At 46.2% G+C, this 24,745-nt stretch overlaps 1 protein-coding gene across 2 annotated transcripts in view; it reads left to right on the top strand.

The window, feature by feature from the left end:
* PRKX (protein kinase cAMP-dependent X-linked catalytic subunit) overlaps positions 1 to 24,745 on the top strand; it is a 148,311-nt gene that overhangs the window by 110,529 nt on the left and 13,037 nt on the right. Inside the window, exon 9 of one of the 2 annotated variants that reach the window (XM_089904843.1) lies at positions 5,945 to 5,963. The exons of the other annotated variant lie outside the window; for it this stretch is intronic. The gene's annotated coding sequence lies outside the window, so the exon portion shown is untranslated. Of the gene's footprint in view, positions 1 to 5,944; positions 5,964 to 24,745 lie in introns of those variants that run through there. 2 annotated transcript variants of the gene reach the window in all.

Raw genomic sequence — 24,745 nt, forward strand, 5'->3', positions numbered from 1 at the left:
CTCTCAGCTGCTACCAAGGAGTGAGCTGGGGCAGACCGTCCCTCTGCCCCAGGAAAGACAGACAGTCAGGTGAATGAGCACCCATCCCAGCCTGCAGCTCTGCTCCCCGGGGGTGAGGGCTACCCTAGGAACATGTTTTTGGTAAGTCAGTAAAACAGATCGTTTCTAGGAATCGATCCTCTGATGAACTGGCTTTTGGAGCATTGACCTGAGGCCAGGAAGGAGGGGACGAGAAGATGGGGCAGGTTAGAGGCAGCCGTTCTGAGGGCTGCAATCAATGGTGGGGCTGTGGCCTGCGGGGACAGACGGGGTCTGGGTGAGAAACCCAGCTTCCTTCTGGAAATGATGGGGACCTGCGTGGGTCCGAGGGACCCTCCCTGCACCATCAGATGTGTCTGTTATAACTTTTTCAGTTTTCTCTAAGAAGGAGCGTGCTGCCTGCTGTGTACCATGCCCCAAATTCCCTAATATTCTAGGTTGGTGACCAGGACGCTTTCATTCTCGCCTTTCAACTCACACTTTTTAAATTGAAATATATTTGACACGTAACATTGTGTGAATTTCAGGTGTGTAACATGTTGACCTGACACATGTATCGCACGTTCTGCCCTTGTAGGCACAGTTAGTGACTTTATCGCATCACGTAATGATTATTTCTTTTTCGTGGTGGAAATACTAAGATCTAGTCTCTTAGCAAGTTTGATGTTTATAACACCGTATTGTCTGTGATCACTACGTTTTGCATTAGGTCTCCGGGAGTTATTGATCTCCTGGTCAGACATTTATTCTCTTAACCACCTCGCCAGTTCACCCACCCTCCCAGCTCTTCATAACGGCCGTTGTACTGTGTATGTTTACAGGGTCAGCTCTTTTTGAGGTTCCATACATAACTGAGATCAGATACTATTTGTCTTTCTCTCCCTAACTTATCTTACTTAGCATAATGACTTCGAGGTCCATCCGTGGTGTCACCAATGGCAGAATATCCTTCTTGCTGATGGCTCAAGTGCTATTCCATTGTATACAGACCACATCTTCTTTATCCATTCATTCGAGACAGACACTTAGGTGGTTTCCATATCTTGGCTGCTGTGCATAAATAAGGCCGCCATGAACATCGGGGTGCAGCTATCTCTTCAAGATCCTGTTTTCATTTCCTTTGAGTACTTAACTTCTGCTTTTAACTCTCAAGGATTGAGGTACGTTTGCAGAGAAATCTGAGATGCCTTTCTGAGAATAACATTCCCTTCAAAAAATAAAGGAAGTCTTAAACCTGGCCATTCTGTTAACGTCCTTCGCATAAATGTCACGCTCCAGTTATTTCTAAATATATTCTTCAGGTCACGGTTTCTCAGTCTCAGTGCCGTGGACATTTTGGGCCAGGGAACTCCTTGTTGTGAGGCATGCTGTGCCCTGTGGGTTGCAGAGCAGCTTCCCTGGTCTCCACCCACCAGGTGCCAGGAGCACCCCTCCCCCCAGTGCGACAACCAAAAATGTCTGCAGACATTGCTGAGTGTCCGCTGGTGAAAACAATCACCCCTCTTTGGAGACCACTCCTTGATTGACCCTTGAGGTCATAAAACACTGTTTTCTCCCCGACAAATGTAGGTGAAGAATGTAGTTATGACGAATGCAGAATTAATACAGTCGGGTGGATATCATTTGCGTTTCTGTTAGGTTATTCACGGACACCAAAAGCATGGTGGATGCCACCTTGAAGAACATGGTCTTTGGCGACCTTTTTCTAAATTATTTTTGTTAATTGAAGCATAGTTGGTTTATAATGTTGTCGTAGTTTCTGGTGCACGGCCAAGTGATTCAGTTACGTATATGCATTCTTTTTCAGATTCTTTCCATCATAGTTTATTACAAGATATTGACTATAGCTCCCTGTGCTGCACGGTAGGTCCCTATCGATTATCTGTTTTACACACAGTAGTATGTGTCTGTTAATCCCAAACTCCTAATTTGTACCCCCGCCCCGCTTTCCACTTTGGTACCATAAGTTTGTTTTCTACGTCTGTGAGTCTGTTTCTGTTTTGTAAATAAGTTCATATGTATCATTTTTTTAAATTCCACATATAAGCGATATCATAGGATATTTGTCTTTGTCTGACTTACTTCACTTAGTATGATCACCTCTAGGTCCATCCATGTTGCTGCAAATGGCGTAATCTCATTCTTTTTTTATGGCTGAGTGGTATTCCATTGTGTATATATTTTGGTGAACTATTAATTAGGTTTCCAAACCGCTGACTTTGGGGAAAATTAGGAAGATGACTGGGTTCTACAGATCTGCTAGACAACATCATGGCTATGGTCAATACTGACGAATCGTATACTTAAAAATGTGTTAAAGAGGGTGAGTCTCAAGTTGTGTTCTTACCACAATGAAGTAAAGGTAAAAAAAAAAAAAAAAAAAAAGCAGTTCTCTTAAACTCAGGAAGGAAGACGCAGTGTGTGCTTGTCTTGTGCAGGTGCCTTGCGGTGTGTCATTAACACATGGAAGTTATCGCCGTAGCAATGTGCTCATGTTACCGTCAGGTTCTGTACTGAGAGAAAAAAGAAGCAGGCTGATACCTCTGCCATTGCCACAGCGGATAAAGTGTTAGCTATACATGTAAATATCTCTCTGTCTGTCTATCTGTCATCTCTGTCATCTATATATCTATGTATGTATGTATCTACCCATTCATCTGTCACCTATCTATATGTATTTATCAATCTATCATCTCTACCATCTATCTATTCATCTATCACCTATCTATCTATATCTATCTATCTATCTGTCATCTATCACCTGTTTTTCTATCTTCTATCTATATCTATCATCTGTGTATATCTATCATCTATATCTATCATCTATATTATCTATCTATATCTATCTATCTATCTACCTACCTATCATCTATCTACCCACCCATCTATCAGTCTGTCATCTCTACCATCTATCTATCTATTCATCGATTACCTATCTATCTATATCTATTATCTATCTATCTAAAACATCTCCTTTCCAGTACATGGCAAACAACAATAAAACAGGGGGTAGATGAGTTTTTACCGTAGCTTTGACAATCCGGAAACCTGCCTCAGCTGCTTTGTCCTCGGCAGTTGTTTCCATAACATCCTCCACCATCCTCACCCTAAAAGCATTGCCGCTCATCTTCAGGGCAGCGCTGAAGGCACAGATAGCCATTCGTGGCCCCTATTTTTGGAAATATTTTTTTTCCCTAAAACGTGGTTAATTTCCTCCAAAGTAGGATAACGAAATCCGAGTGAAAAGAGTGAAAACATTGCATTTTCCTCAATGCTTTTCTGTGTAGACGCAGAATCTTAATATTATCACAACTCCTGACACCTGCCTTGACATCCTTAGAGAAATTCCTCACGTTTCTGAGCTTCTCTCTGTATGTTCTTATAAACCCTCTGGGAATCAGATCATCACCGGGGGAAGATATTGCATGTATTTTCCCACTTTTCCCTTGACCTCGGAAGACTGCAAGTCTGTTGGTTCGGTTGGTTTCCAACATCTCCCTTCCCAGCAATACGTAATGCAAACTCAGGCTTCACACATGTGCTCCCCTCTGTTTCCTAAGTTTTCAAGAGTCATATAATTTATTATGTGGCAGGTTAAGGGAAAATATGCAGAGAACAGATGGGTGTGTGTAAGGGAGACATGTAACGATGTGCTGAAACCAGCTCAAACCTCCAGATGTATTTAGGGGAAAGGAGCAGAGTGTTCTATGATCTGACGAGAGCTTCCTCCTTTCTGTTAATTGTCATGAGTGGGTGGAGACGTGAATCCACGGTTCCAAAGTGGAGATGAGAGTCTTTTCACCATCCACGTTAAGTCAAGCCGTGTGGGGATGATAGGTCTACAGAGGGATCCAGAGACACTCCCCTGGAAGGCTCACAGCAGCCAGCGCCCCTTTCCCTACGAAACCCCTTAAAAAGAAAGAATGAAGCTCGGATCTATGTTCCCATGTGGGTGAGCCTCAAATCCATGATGCTCAGTGAGAGAAGCCAGACCCAGAAGGACACACAGTGTGCGATTCCATTGACAGGGAACGTCCAGAACAGGCCAATCCACAGACACAGGAAGTGGGTTTGTGGTGCCAGGGGCTGGGGGCAGGGGAGTGACGGCTCACGGGGGTGGGGTCTCCTTTGGGGGAATGAGAACGTTCTGGAACCACGAAGAGGTGGTGGCTGAACAATACTGTGAGTGTGCTAAATGCGCTTGAATACTTCACTTTTTATTTTAATCATTTTTATTAAATTTTATATACTTTTTGAAGGTTACTTTCTCCTTACAGTTATTACAAAATATTGGCTGTGTTCCCTGTGCTGTACAACAGATCCCTGTAGCTTATTTATTTTCTACATAATAGTTTGTAACTCTTACTCCCCTCCCCCTATCCTGCCCCTCCCCCCTCCCCTCTCCCCACTGGGAACCACTCGTTTGTTCTCTATATATGTGAGTCTGCCTCTGTTTCGTTATATTCACGAGTTTGTTGTAGTTTTTAGATTCCATGTAGAAGTGAGATCATACAGTATTTGTCTTTGACTTGTTTGAGCATCATGCCCTCCAAGTCCATCCACGTTGCTGCCAATGGCATGATTTCATTCTTTTTTATGGCTGAGTAATATTCCGTTGCATTTACGTACCACATCTTCTTTAACCATCCACTTGTAGATGGACACTTAGGTTGCTTCCATGTCCTGGCTATTGTAAATAGTGCTGCCATGAACATGGGGGTGCGTGGATCTTTCTGAATTAGAGTTTCATCTGGATATGTGCCCAGGAGTGGGATTGCTGGATCCTGTGACGACTCTATTTTCAGTTTCCAAATAGAGGATATGTTTGAATTGTTTTTTCAAATGACCACTGTGGACAAAGAATACCACCTGCCATTCTGATAAACAGTGAATGTTTCCTGCCATCAAGCCATCACACTGCAGCTGGCCCCAGTGGTGCGCTCTCGGATGGAGGAAAACAGTGTCCTGGCCCTAGATAGATAAGGTGCACATCCAAGGATTGATTTCAGTGAGCCCAGACTCCCGCGTCTTCCCATGCATAGAAAAGTGCGAAACTCATTAACCTGAGATGTCTGGTTTTTTGTGATTAGCAGTAACTATGATGTCCAACTGCACGTGTTTTTTGGGGGCTTTTTTCAGCAAAAACTCCTATATACCCAGGCTCTTCCCTGAGCTCTTTGGAGCCTACTCTCAGAGCTCTGAGAGTCTGTCTCCTGGGCTGTAGTCCTCAGTCAGGTCCCCGAATAAAACATAACTCACAGCTTTTAGGCTGTGCATTTTTTCCGTCGATACCCCCCAGATTCTATAAGCTTCAAGCCTGCACAAAACCTGGATCATCTAAATGTACTCCGTTCCTTGTTGGGATAATGGTAATTGTGATGATGGTGGTTTTCACCTTCTCGGGAAAGGAGGCCCTGGGATTATCTGAGAATTTAATTCATGGATTCAGTGCAGAGTGAACCCATTTATCTGTAGAATGTGTGTGAGGTTTTCCTCTTCCCGGAGCTGACTCCCCCGTGAAGGCCATTCACATCTTGTATACCTTCACCACTTGCCAGTGCCCATCGTGCTTCGCAGATACTTTATTTTGTTGGCTCAGTGGAAAGAATTAGGTTGAAGTTCTTGGGCTGCACTCTGTGCAGAGATGGCAGATCTCCACAGATCTTGGAAATACGGTCTCAGTCGCAGGCTAATTGTGTCCTATAGTCAGAAGGGTGACAAACGCAAGACAGGAAGCCCATGAGTATACCTGAGTTTGGGACTTTAAGCACATTCTCTTTATTCTTATCTTTGGAAGGCCTAATATCTATTGGGATTTAAATTTGAAACGTCAGATAACGATCCCTTGTTTCCTAAAATACTGTAGAATTAAGTTTTGTTCATATTTTCTGTTTTACAAATTCAGTTGCTTTCCAGTGAAGTCCTCTGAAGCCACCCTGGAGAATAGGTGGGTCTATTTAAAGGAAACGTTTAACTCTGGCGGGAAATGATAATAGAATCATATTTGCGAAATACACGTGGCCTGATCCATCTTTTTACATCTGGTGTTCCTTGACAGCCCTCCTTTTTTCAAGCCCCTGCCTGTCCCCTACCCCGGGCAATGGTGTTTCCCTGAGCACGTTATGACTTAGACAAATTTTGCTTCTCACAGCTCTTTACTTATTTGATTATTCCCCCACCCCAGGAATTAGGGTGACCAGGTCATCCCAGCCTACCTGAGAAGTTCATGGTTTTAAAACTAAAGTCTCCACATCCCTGGAAAGTGCTCAGTCCCAGGAAAGTCTACGAAGATCCTCAGTGTAGCAGGAAGCTGTTCTTTATCCTGTTCTGAGAATCCTTGACTCAAATTGTGGTGGCCTAATGGAGTATTTATTAGGTGATAAAGGGAAGTTGATTGGTCTGAATCCAACACTTATGGACTGGGGAACTTGGGACCAGGGTTTCTATGCCCCAGTAGGTGGGGGGCCCTTCCAGAACTCCATGGGGCTGCTCTCTGGGCTCCACTCTGCTTGCCCACACACCCCAGTCTTGCCTACTGTCCCACTATTCTTGTTTTCATGAATAGAGACATCGGCTTTCCGCCCTCAATACCATGTGTATTAGCCTGAGTTCAGATAGATGGGTGGATAGATAGATAGATGACAGGCAGATAAGCTTGGATGGATGGATGGGTAGATGGATGGATGGATGGACGGATGGATGGATGGATGGATGGATGGATGGATGGATGGATGGGTAGATGGATGGATGGACGGATGGATGGACGGATGGACGGATGGACGGATGGATGGATGGACGGACGGATGGATGGATGGATGGACGGATGGACGGACGGACAGACGGACGGACGGACGGATGGATGGATGGACATATGGATGGATGGATGGACGGATGGATGGATGGACATATGGATGGATGGATGGATGGACGGATGGATGGACAGATGGATGGATGTATAGATGAATGGGTAGACAGATAGACAGATAGAATCTCCCATGCTCACATGGGGTTTCTTGGCATCGGCAGCCCTGACATTTGGCTCTGTACCATTCTGGGGTGGGGTGTCCTCTGTACTTGTACGATGTTACGCAGCATCCCTGGTCTCCACCCACCAGATGCCAGTTGCACCCCTACCCCCAGGTTATGGCAACCATGATGTCTCCAGATATTGCCAGGTGTCCTCTGGGGGTACAGTTGTCCCCGTCAAGGACTGTGGGATCTGGTGAACACACCGAGGACCCTTTAGAATATGCTGTCTTTTGTCTCTTCCCTGTCACCCACCGGGACCAGAAAGGACGACACACAGCAGGAACATCGTTCACTTACTAGCCGTGCTCCTGAGCAGCTCCTCCCTGCACTGTGGGAAGTCCCTGGCTCTCTAAGTGGGCTCAGATCCGCCTGGCTTCATGGATCCAGCAATGAAGTATTGCCACCTACTTGTTCCATTCTGAAAAGTGCTTGTGGAACCAGGAATAAAAAAAGAAAGTGTTGTAACCAAGCAGAAGAAGGTACGGAAAATGCTGCCCCTCCTACCTGTTGCCCCCAGGGGCCTTTGCGCCAACGATTGTAAAACTGTGTAGAAATACCAGGCGTGATTCTGTGGTTGCCGATGGATTATGTTACATGATGACGCTCGTGGATCTTACAAAACTCTCCAGAGATAAGCACACCCAACAGATTTAAACGTGGCCAATTTGAACATTAAAAAAAAAAAACAAAAACTTATCACTGCCTAATCTTTGCAAAAGGGAAGAACTAGTTTACTTTATGGTCATTTGAACTGCAACCCTACCAGCCGTCTGTATACAGAGTATCTGCTGACATTGCTGTGTGGTTTTGTGGGTGATTAAACAACTGTATAAATTAACAAGAAACATTTGCACATTTCTCTTCTCTCTTTATTCCGGAAACAACCCGTCCACAATTGAAAAAGTATTTTGTGTCACAGGCCCACGGGATCTTTTTTGTTCAAAGTGTGTCCACGAGAGGGCAGCTGACGCCACTTCAAGAGTCTTTCCCCTGGGATTTGAGAGGTATTTTTTATTCGTCCAGTAGATTTCTGTCACTCGGCTTTAAAAGTCACTTCCTTCTGGTGAGCTAGGACCCTGATACACAGCTGGGTGACTCGGAAGGAGCAGGTCGGTCTCAACCAACCTCATCTTCCAAGAGAAGACAATTCACACCAAGGTCTACACCCTCTGCATCGGTCATCTGCGCTCATCAAGCCATTCATGCTTGGACGGCTGGCGCAGGGTAGGGAGTTCTGCATTTTAAACCCCAATAGACATTGGAAACACATCAGCCACTCCTGTTAACAGTGGCCGATGCAAAGCAGCTTTGCTTTGAGGCCCCCTGGCGGGCACCAGCCCCGCAGTCCGCAAGCCTGGCTCAGCCTCTAAGACCACGTTCTCCAAGGCTACACCTGGGCTCAGGTCCCCGCGGAGACAGTCACCTACTGAGCGGTGCTGTCCCACCCTGCCAGGTATGTAGGTGGCACCAGAATCTCCCTTCACATGCCGTTCTTCCCTCTTAACTCGTAGGCTGAGCCCTGTAAACATTTCCAAACATGCCTCATCCCACCATTTTCTCTCTCAGAAGACAGGCATACCACCTGTGTCTTGATGCACATTTCAGGCTGTCGGGACCAGGCGCTGCTTCCCCATGTGTCCCTGAGAGACACACGTATCCGCATCTTTCATCCCCATGCCCCGTCTCCCTTGGGATCCTACTGCATCTGTCAATTCCCTCTGGTCCAAATCCCTACAGGACTCCTTGACTGATTGTAAAACTGTAAACGTGCGTGTATCATTCTCTTGAGTAAAATCCTTTCCAATCGCTCCACGTCATTTAAAGCAGGGATCGGCATATTTTAATTTTTTTTTTTTTTTGGAACTGGTCGGGGAGTAATTGTATCTCAGGCTTTGCAGGGTATCTGGCTTCCATGGCAGCTCCTCGACTCTGCCACTTTATTGCAAAAGCAGCCATAGAAAATATGTCAAGGAACCGGCGTAGCTCTGTGCCAATAAAACTTTTTTACGAGAAACAGATGGTGGCCCAGATTCGGCCCATGCGCTATAGTGGGTCGGCCTCTGATCTAGAGGATAAATCACAACGGTCAGGCGTCGCATGGAAAGTTCTTCATGACCTGAGCTTGCTGACCTAAACTGTCCTCTCTTTCCTGCCATGTTGTCTGAAGCCAGTGGATGGGGCCTGCATCCCCGTGCTCCATAAAAAGATGCTGAGCAAAAACCAGTGACATACGCAGACTGTTGCGGCACCAAGCACTTTGTCGGGACACTGTTATGGGCTAATTGTGCCCCATCAAAATCCACATGTTGAAGTTCTCACCCCCAGGACCTTGGAAGGGGGCTGTATTTGGAAACAGGGTCTTTAAAGACGTGAGGAAGGTAAAATGAGGTCATTAGGGTGGGTCCTGATCCCTCAGGACTGGGGTCCTTACAAGAAGAGGAGATCAGGACACAGACGCGCAGAGAGGGGCGACCCCGTGAGGACACAGGGAGGAGACGGCCGTCTACACGCCCAGGAGAGAGGCCTCGGCAGGGACCAGCCCTGCCCACACCTGGATCTCAGACTCCAGCCTCCAGGGCGGGGAGAAATAAATGTTTGTTATTTAAGCCTCCTTTTCTGTGCTACTTTATTATGGCAGCTCTAGCAACTTATCTAGGCACCATCTCAGTGCCCCAGAAATGATACTGCTTTGTGGCTTCTCAACTTATTTGGCTGTAAAGCCGTGCTTGAAATAATGTCTTTCAGGGATTTGGTGCTGTTGAGTTGGAAAGGCCCAACCTGTGGGAGATTCAGAGGTAGTCAGTCACCTCATTGCAGCTCAAACGAGGACCAGAATTTGACACTCCTCGGAAATCTGAACTCCCACCTCCAACCCCTGGCCCGTTTCCTTTGCATTTGGGCATCACCTTAGGAGCATGGCTTGGTTCTGGTTTTTCCATTCTGCCTTAGTTCATGAGATGCTACAATGGATGGATGTATTTTTCTTGGTGCAAAAACCTTCACTTTTTTTTTTTTTTTTTTTATATTTAATGCAGTTTCTAGTCTGGCTGAGGAAAGTGGAAAATTTTAGGCAGTGGTCCCAGGGTTTCAGACCGTTTCCAAACTCTTGCTGTTGAATACAGATATCGTAAGTTCCTCTTTTCTGTGATCCACCCAGACTGGCTTTCTCTGTTCCTCACGTTCTCTGGGTTCTTTCTTCCATCTGTGCTGCATTTTGCTACCTTTAAAACATATTCTCAGTGTGTTTATGTTAAATGGCATTTTACAGGCCTTTCGAGGAATCGCCGTGTCTGCATTTGCACGTTACACGTTCTCGGAAGGGTAAAGGTGTTTGCACCTGCCTGCTTCTTCTCACACCTGACGTGTGCTTGTGTTGGCTGAGGTGCACAGACCTTACGGCGGCATGACAGCACAGTTTCGCCCAATTCTTTAAAATCCACTCGTGTGTAGATTGCAGATGAGCGGTTTAAGATGCCTCATCCAATCTCATTAAATACGAGAGAGGCGGAGAGGGCCATCCAGAGTGTGTAAGAGCATTGCTATGTTACCGCAAAAACGGGATACTCTTAAATCAGAAGGACTGTGCTCAGTTTGTTTTTCTCTAGCCCCAGTCTTATAGTATTTTCCTTCCTAGAACTTCATAACATCGGTTGCAATAAACACATCTTACTTTATTTGCTGCTCAGATGTGGCTCTTCATACCCACAGGCCATGTTCATCAAAGATACACACAGTCCAATGGAAATTCCACTGATAATTTAAGCGCTGGACAATGAAAGTCGCTACTAACAAACAGAAAAATCCCTGTTCCCCGCAATCTGTGGGATTGTTAATAAGGAACTGGTGTGTCCCACTGTCTTTGCCATATTACAGACCCCGTTCTTCTAAGGATGTCTCCACTTACTGCTTGTGGAAACTTGGCCTCGTTCCCCAATTTCTCTGGGCTTCTGTTCCCTTAGGCGTGAGTTGGAGATGAAAACGGTGCCCATCCCAGGACGCTGGTGACTTCACGGGTTACCCTGTCTCTCAAGAGCTTAGGGACGTGTCTTTAAATATTAGGAAGAGCCAATGCCCACTGTCTGTCTTTGTCTCTCATCATTCTGCGTTTCAGTGCCGTTACCTTGTTCGTGTAAGAAAGTGAGATTTGGTCAAAATCCATACTAAGGTCATTTTATTTTTAAAAATTTTATTGGAGTGTAGTTGGCTTACAATGTTGTGTTAGTTTCAGGTGTACAGCAGAGTGATTCAGTTATACATGTATCCATTCCTTTTCAGATTGTTTTCCCTTATGGGCTATTACAGAGTATTGACTACGGAGTAGGGTTCCCCGTGCTCTACAGTAGGTCCTTGCTGTTTACCTATTTTATATATAGTAGTGTGTATATGTTAATCCCAAGCTCCTAATTTATCCCCGCCCCCCGCTTCCCCCTTTGGTAACCATAAGTTTGTTTTCAAAATCTGTGAGTCTGTTTCTGTTTTGTAAATAAGTTCATTTATAGCACTTTTTAAAAATCAGATTCCACATATGAGTGATATCCTATATTTGTCTTTGTCTGACTTACTTCACTTGGTACGATAATCTCTAGGTCCATCTATGTTGCTGCAAATGGCATTATTTTATTCTTTTTTATGGCTGAGTAATATTCCATTACACACACACACACACACACACACACACCCCACATCTATTTTTCATGTTAAAAGTAATTTTTATTTTTTACATCTTCATTGGAGTGTAACTGCTTTACAATGGTGTGTTAGTTTCTGCTGTATAACAAAGTGAATCAGCTATACGTATACATATATCCCCATATCCCCTCCCTCTTGCGTCTCCCTCCCTCCAACTCTCCCTCTCCCACCCCTCTAGGTGGTCACAAAGCACCGAGCTGATCTCCCTGTGCTATGTGGCTGCTTCCCACTAGCTATCTATTTTACGTTTGATAGTGTACATATGTCCATGCCACTCTCTCACTTCGTCCCTGCTTACCCTTCACCCTCCCCGTGTCCTCATGTCCATTCTCTACGTCTGTGTCTTTATTCCTGTCCCGCCCCTAGGTTCTTCAGAACCTTTTTTTTTTTTAGATTCCATATATGTGTCAGCATATGGTATCTGTTTTTCTCTTTCTGACTTACTTCACTCTGTATGACAGACTCTAGGTCCGTCCACCTCACTACAAATAATTCAATTTCGTTTCTTTTTATGGCTGAGTAATATTCCATTGTATATATGTGCCACATTTCTTCATCCGTTCATCTGTCGATGGACACTTAGGTTGCTTCCGTGTCCTGGCTATTGTAAATAGAGCTGCAGTGAACATTGGGGCGCATGTCTTTTTGAGTTACGGTTTTCTCAGGGTATATGTCCAGGAGTGGGATTGCTGGATCGTATGGGAGCTCTGTTTTTCGTTTTTTTGTTTGTTTTGGGGGTTTTTTGCGGTACGCGTGCCTCTCACTGCTGTGGCCTCTCCCGTTGCGGAGCACAGGCTCCGGACGCGCAGGCTCCGCGGCCATGGCTCACGGGCCCAGCCGCTCCGCAGCATGTGGGATCTTCCCGGACCGGGGCACAAACCCGCGTCCCCTGCATCGGCAGGTGGACTCCCAACCACTGCGCCACCAGGGAAGCCCTATTTTTCGTGTTTGAAGGAACCTCCATCCTGTTCTCCATAGTGGCTGCACCAGTTGACATTCCCACCAGCAGTGTAGGAGGTTCCCTGAGAAAAGTCTTTTTAGACTGAGCGGATGTCAGGTATTTGCTGAGACCAGGCGTCAGAGTTCCCAGGGTAGGCTTTGAAGTTCACAAAAGCTTCCTCTCTACGAAGTGCCCTCAGTTTGAGCTCACGTGGACTCCCCAGATCAGCCGCCTTGCATCCTGCATCCTGCCTTGTCCACCCTCCGCAAGGCCCCCGTCTTAGTCTGTTCAGGCTGCCGTCACAGAATATCACAGACTGGGGGTCTCATAAACAACAGACATTTCTTTCTCACAGTTCTGGAAGCTGAACCCCCAAGATCCCGGTGAGGCAGGTTCTGTGTCTGGTGAGGACGCAGTTCCTGGTTCCTGGACGGCGTCTTCTCACTGTATCCTCACCTGGAAAAGGGGCGAGGGCGCTCCCTGCATAGTTACCTTGCCAATTCGATCTGTATTAACATAATGATCTATATCATGAGTGAAATAACTCGTTGCTGCGTTCATTACCGTGAATTTTAACCACAATCTAAGAGCCAGCCTTATACTTTCCATACGTACAAGCTTTCTCAACTTCTGCGGTACTCAGCACCCATTTATGTCAAAAACAAGTCTTCTCCGCTTGACTTTCTCTTTGAAGTGAAATGCAACTCAATTGTCAAACACGTGCCCTTCTGGAGGGTAAATAACGATTTTGATTTGTTAGCTTATGTGGCAAAAGGGACATTGCAGGAGTGATTAAGGGTCTTGAGATGGGGAACTGACCCTGGGGTACTCAGGTGGTCCCTATATGTCTTGACAAGGGTCCTAGTAAGAGGCAAGCAGGAGGGTGGAGTTAGAGAAGGAGATGGGGGGAGAGATTGAGAGACAGAGAGACAGAGAGAGATAGAGATCGGAAGAGTGTGTGCTCCTGGTTTTAAAGATGGACAAAGGGGCCATGAGCCTGAACCAAGCCATGGAGGTGGCCCCTAAGAGCTGGAGGAGACAAGAGGACAGACTCTCCTCTGGAGCTTCCAGAGAAGCACAACCCTGCCCACCCATTTCAGAGTCTAACCTCCAGCGGACACGGGTTGCAGGGGTGTATTGTGTGATGAGAAGGGAAAAGTGGCCAGGACCCCAAAGTGCAGAGTGAGCGCTTGGCTTGTTTGGGGCTACGAGTGGAGGGGAGCATGTTGGTCCTCCAGAAGCTGGCATTTGGGGCTCATAAATCTCAGTTGGCCCCATCTCTAACCTGCCCTGACGTGAGTTATTTTGTGACATTCTGAGCAGAAACTGCTGGTTGATAACTGAAGGCCATTCTCAGTTGAGCTCAAGGTTTTTGCCTTTTGAAGAGGGTGATAATGTCCCCAGATTAGTGTACAAATTACGTCTGCTAGCCTCTCATTCAACTAGGTGTGGCCATGTGACTAAGTTCATAGGATTTCAGTTAGGAGCATTGTGGGACATTTAGGAAGGCTGCTGAGAATATTGAGTTGGAAGGTAGGCCCTTTGGGCGTTGTTTTGTTTGGTTCGGTTTGTTTTTAATTTTTGGCAGGGCTGCACGGCATGCAGCATCTTAGTTCCCTGACCAGGGATCGAACCCTGGCCCCCTGCTGTGGAAGTGCAGAGTCTTAACCACTGGGCAGCCAGGGAAGTCCCAGAAGGTAGGCCCTTTGATTCCACACTGCTCCCTCATTTCTGCTTCCAGGGATGTAGACACAATGGCTGGAGCTTCAGCATCCATCTTGAGCCACGTGGCAAGCTTGAGGATGGAAGTCAACATGTTGGAGTGTTAGAGCAGAAAAATCAAAGAAGTCTAGATTCCTGAGCATCTTGGAGTCACCACTGTGATCCTTATCCTTATTCCAAGTTGCCTGTAGTTTTCAGGTTTATTGTTTTTACTTTTGTCCTCTCTGAGCCTGATGCTCACCTGCTACTAATTCTCTTAAGATTAAGTACCTGGTGCATCTCACAGAGACATCTGGCTGTCACCAAGCATCGTCCACTTTCGCAACATCTTATTCCGTGGCGATTTCAATTTTAAACCCGCTCTGCATCTCTAGCTGATTTGCTCTAGATGTGAAGCTGCTGGTGAAGACTAATTATTTGAGGCAACCAAATGCTCCTATAGTTTAACCCAGAACGGGATTATGTAATTGTCAGTTTATTATGCCCCGTGGTCAGACTGGGCGCTGAAGACTACAAGTCAACCCTGGGAAGGTGAGAAATCTGTGTGTGTGCACATTTCAGGTGAACTTCTCTGGGGAGTGAAAGGAGAGAGACCCTCCTTTTCTCCCCAGAGCACCACCCCCTCCTTCAAGGGGTGCGTACTGAGCCCAGAGTGTGAGAAAATGAGCAGCCTTCCAACTGACTCGAGAATGTACACTTGCCACATCCCTACTGGGGTCTTCGTAGAGCGAGGTTCCCACGCCGTGAAAAGCATAAAGCACCCGGTCTGTTACCACTACAGATGTCTGCTTCACGACATCTGCTTTATGACATTCATTCTTTGATGACCGACCTTCACCTTTGGGGGTGGTGAAGGGTCAGAGAATGAGCTGCGAAAACCTGGAAAGCCCATTAAGGAAACCTCTTAAGGTCACAGCGACCACGGGTCGTTAGGCTGAGCTGTGCTTTTCGGCAAGAAACACCCCTGGAGGTGTCTCTGTACTTTGGATGCAAGCCTCCTAATTTGCATGGAGGTCAAGGAAAGTGACGCTTCCTATTTGAGGAACGGTGATGGTCTTCAATTAGGAAACTTTGGCCAAATGAAAAAGGTGGAAGCGACAGGGAACATTTGGCCCGTTTTATCAGTCAGGCTTTCCTTTCTTCCTGAATTTCACTGACCCACGCACCTTTTTGCACGATGATGGGGTGTGAGGCTGGGATTAAAACGGCCAGAAGTGAACACCGAATTAAGTTGTAAGCCACAGGTCCCTGAGGAAGGAAAGGATTTAGGCAGGCACCTGTCAGAGGCTGGTGGAGGTGTCCCACCCAGGTGTCCCAAAGGATGAGATTTAACGCAGGACCAGTTACAGAGCGTGGGCTCAACACACGACACAGGAGGTCTGGGGACATTTCTCCAGGACGCTGTTTCTAACTTCGGGCTGAAGACACAGGGAGGAGAAGAAAGTCGCTGGAGGCTTTTCAGATACAGGATTGTGGAGCGAGCTTGGAGGGACGTGAAGGACCCCGTTAATTTGGGGGCATATGTAGGGACCACCGTGAGCTTCTTGTCGATGAGGTCCAGAGCCACCTGTAGCCCTCGGGTGTCTGTCTGTCCTACCGAAGCCAGGGCTCCGTGGAGAGTGATTCTGAAGACATCCCTGTTTCAGAACACTGACCAAGGCTCACAAGGGAAGAGACAGGAGTTCGGACACACAATCAGTCACGAAGCTCTCTCCATCACACACACACAGACACACACACACAGACACACACACACACACACCACAGAGCCCGCAACTCAGGATGACAGACGGAAAAGCAACCCGTCCAAGTGCCGGCAAACAAAGGTGACCCAGCATCTCTCCGGACCCGCCGCGGACTTTCAGGGCAGAGTCTCAAGATGTCAGTCTGCCTCTACCAGAGCCCGGCACAGACTCCCTTTGCGTCCCGCTTGCCATTTTCCTCCTCCTGGAGCCTTGCTTCTGCTGCCGCAGGTCGACACCGGCACCAGAGCCTTTGTCTCCCGGATGCAGGGGAGGGTGTTTTCTCTTCCAGAAGTGGGTACCCTGGGTGTTCTGTCTTGCAGCCACCTCTTCAGAGTTCCCTGACCTTCGGACCAACTCCGTTATTTATCCTAGTCGGTGTCATAGCTTCTTGTAGCTGAACCACTCTGGCGAGGTGGACTGCCTTCAGGGTGGGGGTGTGAGTTACCCCACCAGGACCACAGGGTCCCTCTTTTCTCTACGGGGTGGCTGGCTGTGCGGGGTAACTGCCTTATCCGTCCTTCTGCACATGCAATGTGCTCCTCTCTCCCTTCTTTTTTAATCTTCAACTTGGTGTCTCTGGGTCCTCACCCACTTGGAGTTCCACGTGCTCTACCTCTGTTTTATTTCATCTCTGAATGCATGTTTTTAGGGGGCCTGGGTCGACGATTTTTCAGAGGTGTTAGAATTCAATTGTAAAGTGATAAACCTTGGTCACAGACTCAGATCTGAGATGCCCCGTGGATATGAACACAGGAAAGATGAGGGCGGGGTGACTGGACGCCTTTCCTTGGAGTCCAGCGTTTAACCTGGTGTTCATTTCAGAGGCTCTTTCTTAATGTAATTTCAAACACTGTATATATAGACCACATCTTCTTTATCCATTCCTCTGTCGATGGACATTTAGGTTGCTTCCACATCCTGGCTCTTGTAAATAGTGCTGCTATGAATATTGGGGTGCACGTATCTTTTCAAATTAGACTTTTCCCCGGATATATGCCCAGGAGTGGGATTACTGGATCATATAGCAAAGGAGTTGCTGTCTTGAAGCCAGGAGAAAGGGACGACGTTTACAAGCTTGGGTCGTTTTCACCTTGGGTTTCCTAACTCTTTGGTGAGTATAATCTCATCGTAGAAGCACCATAGAACTTACATTTGCTGCAAAAGCACATCGGCAAGCTTGATACATTCATCCCGGTTGTACATACAGAGAACACCAAGACTGTTTCTCTTCAACCTTCTGGAACTGAGATGACCTCTTTAAAACCCCAAACAAGTTGACTGACAGCAAAATCAAACCATGTGAAGTACCACTTAAGGAACAGAACACATCCGCCACGGGGTAGTTCAGGTTGCTAAGGCAACAGATTTTTAATTCACAGGTGAATAAACCCCACAGCTATCTTCCCTTATAGATCTGAGGTTTCTAGAAACTAAAGTCTGCTTAAAAACACACATGGAGAAAGTAAACATTTCGTTATCTGTTAACAAAATCGCACATAGTAAATTCTGATCAGCTGTAATTATCCGGATGTTTTAAACAAAACCCTCTTCTTTCTTTCAAAACAACCCAACATCGTAAAAGCCAAGCATGCTCTATCCTCAGATGATCTCAGAATATCCCTAGTTTCCCACTTGACTGGCACTGTTTGAAGTGAATTACTCATACATAAAATGCTGGGTTTGGGATTTATCTTTCCAAGAGGTTTTTTTTTTCCTTGCCTACCTCAATGTGTTTACATTTTCTTGTTGAAATATTGCATAGTCTATAATTTGTTAAAAGGAAATATTTAAAAATGAGTTGTAAATCTGAGTGCGTGAGCTGGGCCAAGGTTCTGCATGACATAGAAAACAGCCCAGCTCCCCTTAGCCGGTCACTCAGAGTTTCCTCCAAATGGATACCAACTCATGGTCCAAGCATCCCATAGTCAGTTTCCAAGGGTCAGAGCAAGGGTTGTCCAGCTCTGTGTGAAAATTTCCAGAATCACTTATTTCCAAGGCAGCCCATCTGATGTGATGATACAGATGGTGAGACATTCTACTCTGGAGTTGGACTACGGTTGGGTTTGTTGTAAAGTTTACGTTTTGTAGACTTTGTTATAAATTCAGCTCCGTCCTAAAGAGCAGTCCAGACGAAGGTGGACTTCCCTGTCCCTAGAATGTGCTTCCTGTCTCTCTCTGGAGTTGTTTGGGTCACACTCTTTAGGGCACAACTTGGATTTTCTTGATAGCGATGGTCACTGTTTACATGGCACACTCTGGGCTCTCAACATCCCGTGTCAGGGCCACACGACGGAACAGAGCCCTCCCCTAGATTCTGAACATCTGAGAGCATAAGGTGACAAAGCGTCCTTCCTTTCATGACTCTTATCTTTCTAGCAACATTGCTTCTGGTTATATTCGCTTGATAGCCTCCTGGTTAGGAATTGATTAGATGAGGCATATGGGATTTAAGGATGGTTAGACCCTCTTGGGTTGGTTGGATCTAACCTTTTCTGTGTTTCTTCAGTTCAGGGGAGATTTTCAACTGTTAGTTGTCCAAATATTCTTTCTCCTTCTCTTCCATTCTTTCTCTTCTTTCTGTCTGGGGCAATCATTGGAGTTTTGCTGGACTTTTATGATCTTCTAGATGCCTTTTGAAAGGCTTCTTGGAGGAGAATCTTCTCAGTTGTATTATTAGTTCAACAATTCCCTAAGTAAAGAACACTGTATAGTTACCTCACATGTTGAATTATTTATCACAATTTTTAATTTATTTTTATTTATTTATTTATTTTGCTGTACGCGGGCCTCTCACTGTTGCGGCCTCTCCCGTTGCAGAGCACAGGCTCCGGACGCACAGGCTCAGCGGCCATGGCTCACGGGCCCAGCCACTCCGCGGCATGTGGGATCCTCCCGGACCGGGGCACGAACCCGCGTCCCCTGCATCGGCAGGCAGACTCTCAACCACTGCGCCACCAGGGAAGCCCTGTCACAAGTTTTAAAATTTTCCACAAGCTGGGACCATGGCAAAGGACGGTAGAAGTTATAATGTCCAGTTTCCAAATTCAGGTTTTCTTTCCCTTTCTTCCTCTTTTTGGCTTGTTAACCTCTCATGAACCCACATGTTAGGAGAGTGGCCTCTGTCTCCACCTGGATTTAGCTGCGTTGAAGAAATTCATGGGGGCCTTACGTTACAGGGATATTGTGATATTTGTATTGACTGCCGTTGCGTTTGCGGGAGGACTCCCGGCAGTCATCGTGGCGGCATCCTGTACAGAACGACCTTCCCAAATTGGGTTCGGATCTCACTGTCTGCCATCCACTTGCAAGAGGGAGCCCTGATATCTGGAGAACTCAGAGTCCTTCCCCACACCTCTGCCACACCAGACTCCCCCAGCGGCAATCCATGTGTCTCTTCCAGGACTTGACGCTTTATTTTTAAATCTCACAACAAATACTGGTGACCGGTCTTATCTCCATTTTATAGAGGAAGAGGGAACGTTTTGAAAAAGCTTAATTAATGTACTCCAGAACCAACGGCAGAGCTGCAGTTTACATGTTAGTCCTCACGCATAGCTGTGTACTGTGGTCTCCCCCGTGCACCAGTGTCTCTCCATGCACTCATGCACACGCCACATACATTTACACACACACACACACACACACACACACATACACATACACAACCACTGGCTCCTTTTGTTTCTTTGCTCTGGACACAGAAATGAGCTATTCCCAGTGTGCAAAGTAGGAACGGTTAAGTGGGAAACTTAACTTCCTGCTTAAGTTTCAGTCTCTCCCAAGGGTTTTTATTTATTTAAAAAAATTTTTTTGTCTGCATTGCTCAGCTTGTGGGATCTTAGTTTCCTGACCACGGATGGAACCCGAGCCTCGGCAGTGAAAGCCCAGAATCCTAACCTCTGGGCCACCAGGGAACTCCCCTCCCAAGGGCTTTTAAAAAGAATAAGAAGTAAAGAGAATGAGACAAAGCTGAAGGGAGATCTCCCCGTAGCATCTTAGGGTGTGAGGCGACCTTGCACGGAAGGGTCAGTCTGGGAAGAATGGAAGCACCCATGTTTTGTTTTGTTGTTTTTTTTAAGGTTTAACTTTATTTATTTATGTTTGGCTGCTTTGGGTCTTTGTTGCTGCGCGCAGGCTTTCTCTAGTTGCGGCGAGCGGGGGCTACTCTTGGTTGCAGTGCGCGGGCCTCTCATTGCGGTGGCTTCTCTTGTTGTGGAGCACGGGCTCTAGGCACGCAGGCTTCAGTAGTTGTGGCGCGCGAGCTCAGTAGTTGTGGCGCGCGAGCTCAGTTGTGGCTCGCGGGCTCTAGAGCGCAGGCTCAGTAGTTGTGGCGCACGGGCTTAGTTGCTCCGCGGCATGTGGGACCTTCCCGGACTAGGTCTCGAACCCGTGTCCCCCGCATTGGCAGGCGGACTCTCAACCACTGTGCCACCAGGGAAGTCCCGTGACTTGTCGTTTGATGCTGCTTCACCCATGACTGCCAACCGGACACCCAGGCATCGGTAGACATCAATGAAATAGATTGAAATGCGTGAATTGTCATCCACAGACAGCATGCAGAGTAGATACTGGAGGCCCCAGAGCTCCCTGAAGCTGCGTCCCAAGACTTACCAGATGCTCTCACATCCTGTTTTCACAAACCACAGAGGAGCCAGTGTAATTTCCACCCAGTAGAGATAGTGCCGCTGAGATCAGCTGCAAGCAAGCCGCAGCCTCCCACTCCAGCTTCTACAAGAGTTGGCTGGGAGGACAGTTAAATGGTCCCAACCCGCTAATGGATATACAAAATGAAATTATCCTTTTTTCTGCTTGTCCATTGCTCCCCAGATGTGTCCTTTTCTCATTCACGGACTTGTTAGCCATGGTCAAGTGGAAATCTATGTTTTTGTTTAATTTTTAAAAAATTTTTAGCGGGATATATTTGTTTTACAATGTTGTATTAGTTTCCGGTGTACAGTAAAATAATTCACTTATACACATATATATTATGTAGCTTCTTTTTTTACGTTCTCTTCTTCTTTCCATTGCGTCTTTTTAGGTCTTCTGCCCGTTTTTGGATTGGGCGGTTGGTTTTTTTGATATTGAGCTGCATGAGCTCTTTGTATATTGTGGAGATTAATCCCGTATCAGTTGCTTCATTTGCAAAGAACTGACACACACACGACTACATATAGAACAGATAACTAATGAGAGCCTACCGTGGAGCACAGGGAACTCTACTCAATGCTCTGTAATGACCTATACGGGAAAAGAACCTGAAAAAGAATGAATATATGTGCATGTATAACGGATTCGCTTTGCTGTACCCCTGAAACTAACCCAACATTGTAAATCAACTGTACTCCAATAAACATTAACTTGAAAAGTCCATTTAAACTGTATTCTGAAGCACAGGAAACCCCATCACCATGAAAAAAAAAAATGATAGTGGTGAGGTTTGAGCTCTTACCCGTAGGGGAATATGGAGGAGAGGAAATTATCCAAAATGATGATTGATGAAGCGCCGTGAGAGAGGTACGGAGAGCAGAGAGGAATGGCTTCTGGGGAGAAACAGCAGTGAACAGCTCCAGGAAGATGGGTTCTTGGGTTGGAAAGGAGGTCGTGCCCTATTTCCCGGGGCAGCATCACAGCAGTGGTGGCTTGGGCTGCGCAGTCAACATCACGGGAGAGAAATGAGTGTGGTCCATGTTCGAGAACATTCGGTGGGGACAGGAAGGGGAAAGATGGGGACAGTAGCTTCAGGGAAGGAGGAGGGAGGTCTCGGGAATGTCTGAGGATGCCTGCCAGTTCTTTTTTCCTTTGAAAAATGCCCAGCCGCACCTGACATCTGGCATTTTTATGTCACGTTGGTGGAAGCAAAGGAGAAGAAAGGGCGGGAGAGAATGTCAGGAAAATGCCTCACGCAGAGAGGAGTGGGTGGACAGCTGTGGTGGGAGAGGCAGGAGATGTCTGCGGTCAAGACATGAGTTACGAAGGGGCCAGATGGGGAGACTGGAAAGAGTGGAGAGGATGGAGTTTGGGAGGGACAACTGGACACTCACGCTGGAGGTGCCGCTTCTCGTGAAGATACGGCACCAGCGCTGCATCTAAGATGGACGGAGTGCGCCTTGAGTGAAGCTGCTGGCATAAAGATGACAACGTCCCTGAAAGCTGTCCCCATTCTTATTAGCATTTCTTCACGTCCCTTGATAGAATGACAGGACATTCTCATTGATGGCTTTCTACCCTCTTCCATGCATTTCCCTTTTAACTTCACAGAACTCCCGATGTCCCATCTTTCTACAGGCATCAGATTGATGTCATCTAAACCTCACCATATGCTTTTCGTTAATGATGGAAAGTTTCTTTCTCATCACCAAAGGCGTTTATGAGAGACCTAAGGGTATAAGTGAAACACTTTATTACTAAAAAAAAAAAAAAAGAAAGAAAGAAAGAAAATAACCTGTGTCTTTGGGAAAATTATCTGGAGATATGAAAACATATAGGAAAGTTAATAAAAAGGGATTCTGCACTGTTTCCATCAAATGTTCCATCCTCTGTAATGTAGTGTCTTTTGTCAAGTTACGAGAGCAAAGCATATGACGCTTAATCACAGCATCTTGAATTCATATGGAGAGGCTGCATATGTGTCCAAATATGCTAAATGGACAGATTCTGGAAGTTCCAGATGTGAAAATTTAAAAAAAAAGAAAATACAGTTCATCCCCTGAAGTTCTGTCAGAATCCCTTAGGACTTGTTCATATTTCTTACTTTAGTAAGAATGTTTACTAACGCTACTACGGGAGTAATACTACTTTGGGAGAAGCTAGTTATCTTGAAGTCATCTCCACCGCCATGTTTCAGTGGCCGTGAAAGATTTTCTCTTCTTTCTGGGAGAGTTGATATTTGTTTGGCTTTTCTGACCAACTAACGTTTTGGACCCATGCGCTTGTCCCAAGGTCCCTTTCATCTTGCCTTCCAGGAGAGAGCAGAGCGGAACAGAAATGGAAGAGGATGGATGCGCCAGGGCTCAGGATAATGTAGGCGAATCGTCCACTGTAAAAGATAACTTCATTTTCTCTTGGAGAGGCACCATGAATGGGGGAAACGTCGGCTGGGCGTCTGGCCCCAGTTTGTCCCTCTAACCTCTTGGGACCTCTCTGAGATATCTATAAACTCTGAAAGGGAAAACTCCCAAGGTTCGTTTTCATTCTAGCAAACACTGCTTGTTTCCCTTCCAGCAAAGAAATGGCATTCACCGGGTGGTCACGATGCATCCGCATTCCCACTCTTCCAGAGTAGTCATTAAAAAAACATCACCCCTCAAAATCGTAACAACTTCTTCCTATCATAGCCTGAATCAGTGTCTCCAGAGATAGCAGGTCTCTGTCTCTAGAACTGGGGAATGTGACCTGATTTGGAGAAGAAATCTTTGCAGACTGTCACCTTCAGAACTCAGCCTTGTCTGAAAATCCATCCAGTCAAGGTTAGATTTTTTTTTTGCTTTTATTTATTTATTATTTAATTTTTTTATTGAGGTATAGTTGATTTACAATATTATATTCATTTTGGGTGCACAGCGCAGTCACTCACTATTTTAAAGGTTTGTAGTTATTATAGAATATTGGCTGTATTCCCCATGTTCTACAATATATCCCCATGGCTTATCTGTTTTATACATAGTAGTTTGTACCTCTTAATCCCCTACCCCTCTATTGCCCCTCCTCCCATTCTCTCTCTGCACTGGGAACCACTAGTTTGTTCTCCGTATCTGTGAGTCTGCTTCCGTTTTGTTATAGTCATTCATTTGTTTTATTTTCTTTTTAGATTCCACATATAAGTGGTAACATGGAATATTTGTCTTTCTGTGTCTGACTTATTTCACCTAGTATGATCATCTCTGGGTCCATCCATGTTGCTGCAAATGGCATGATTTCATTCCTTTTCATGACTGAGTAGTATTCCATTGTATATAGGTACCACATCTTCTTTATCCGTTCCTCTGTCGATGGACCCTTAGCTTGCTTCCACATCTTGGCTACCGTAAATAGCACTGCTGTGAACATGGGGGTGCATGGATCTTTTTGAATTAGTGTTTTCATTTTCTTCAGATACACAGCAGGTTTGAAAAGGGGGGACGAAGGTCCACAGCAGAACATGAAGCGGGAAATCCTTTCCTAACACGTGCTGGGGGTAGAGCCGTGAGGTTGCCCCTGGGATTCCCGAATCCTGACCATCCAGGCAATGCTTGCCTATCCGGACCCCCGCCCTGCCTGGACCCTGCCTCGGAACCAGAAAGCTCTAAAAAGCCTGAGAGATCGAGGCAGGTCACCAGCAGAAACTGGAAACAAATGCTCCATCTTTAGATGTAGGTCACTGCTTCTCCCCATGGTGGAAAGCACACCGTTCATCATCCATCTGGCGTATCAGTTGAGCAATGACTGGCACCTAACCACAGCCTCCGCCAAAGCTGTCTGCCGTGGGAGAGGTCAGCCTTGAAAATAATTTTCCAAACACGTTGGACCTCCAGATGCTTTCAGTGTGGAAAGCTAGAGTTCATTTATTAACAGCGTAAGTGCATTTCCCCTGAAGAGCAAATGA

Source organism: Delphinapterus leucas, chromosome X, assembly GCF_059928025.1.
Source record: "Delphinapterus leucas isolate spDelLeu-1000000601 "Yukka" chromosome X, BTC_Dleu_Yukka2, whole genome shotgun sequence".
NCBI lineage: Eukaryota > Metazoa > Chordata > Mammalia > Artiodactyla > Monodontidae > Delphinapterus > Delphinapterus leucas.